A 1278-nucleotide genomic window follows, 5' to 3' on the forward strand; every position below is an offset into this window, starting at 1 on the left:
TTGTGTTATACAATGACCAGGCCCTCCGGCCAGGAATAAAAAATTCCTCCGGTCCTAGCCAAAAGGCCCGGCCCAGGAGGCAGGTGCTAAAAAAAAAGTGTGTTGTTGTTGCAGTGACCGTGGTATCTTTAAATCAAATTGACCCTCACTCACAGTGATTCTCAGATACCCCTGGACTGCCACTCCAGGGGCACATGCACCATAGGCTTTTCGTTCCAAATCCAACCCCCCGACCGGCCAGTTCAGCCCTCCACCCCTGTTAGCTAGAGAGCCCTTCAAGGTTTTCTTAGGGAGAACTGCCGCTCCAGTTAGCAGCCTCCGCCAATACTAGCCCTTCCAGACCCCCCATCAACCCAGCGGATTTGCATGGTCCTACCCCGTCTTACCCCAGGGAAATACCAGCTCCTCCTACCGGATCGCTGACAGAGATAGCACTTACACCAGCCAGCCAGAAGGCCGGACTAGAACTCGTCAAAAAGACCAGACCAAGTGCAGCCACCCATCCTCACCAGGAGCACTCTTCCAGATGGCTCAGACACAACCATAGGCCGGCCCCCAGTATATGTCAGGCAGCACAGCGTAGTCCCTGCTGAAACCATCCTTCCAGGTGCAATGACGTCATTGGATTGCATCCACCCTCCCCATGTAGGAGGTGCTTCAGCGCTCCTCTGACAACTGATAAGAACAGATACTACACTTGATCTTAGCCAAAAGGCAGAGAAACCACCTACTTACTGACTGGATTCAATAGGGGAACATACCGGGAACCCGGCGATGGTGAAATACGGCCCCAGTGTGGATCCTACACCAGCGAAGAAGCTGACTAAGTTTGCCCACGAGGCGTCCCAAAATGGCACCCGCTCGGATCGGAGGGCTTCATCTGTGCCTTCGGATCGCAGATGGACCGAGGGGGATGGTGACTGGCTGGATCCGACTGATCCTTTGGAAACAATTAAGAGCTGCCATGCCGCCCTGTCCATGCAGGTAGATGCTATCAGATTGGACTTTGCTATTCTCAAGGACGATGTTCAGAAGGTCAGGCAGAGGGTCACACAGGCTGAACAGTGCATAAGCTCGGTGGAGGATGAGCTCAATCCCCTCCTGGTGCAGGTGAGAGATATGGCGGCGGACCACAAGTCCCAGGAGGTGAAGTTAGGGGACATCGAGGATAGACTTCGAAGGAACAATCATAGGTTCCTAGAATTACCAGAGGGGTCAGAGGGGAGGAATCCTGAGGAATTCCTGTTATCCTGGCTCAAGCAAACCTTTGGGGATGAT

At 53.5% G+C, this 1278-nt stretch overlaps 1 pseudogene; it reads right to left on the minus strand.

Moving 5' to 3' along the window:
* Window positions 1-620: 620 nt before the first annotated feature.
* LOC120925169 lies at window positions 621-727 on the minus strand (annotated as a pseudogene).
* Window positions 728-1278: the final 551 nt, after the last annotated feature.

The sequence above is a fragment of the Rana temporaria genome, chromosome 1 (assembly GCF_905171775.1).
Source record: "Rana temporaria chromosome 1, aRanTem1.1, whole genome shotgun sequence".
NCBI classification, from domain to species: domain Eukaryota; kingdom Metazoa; phylum Chordata; class Amphibia; order Anura; family Ranidae; genus Rana; species Rana temporaria.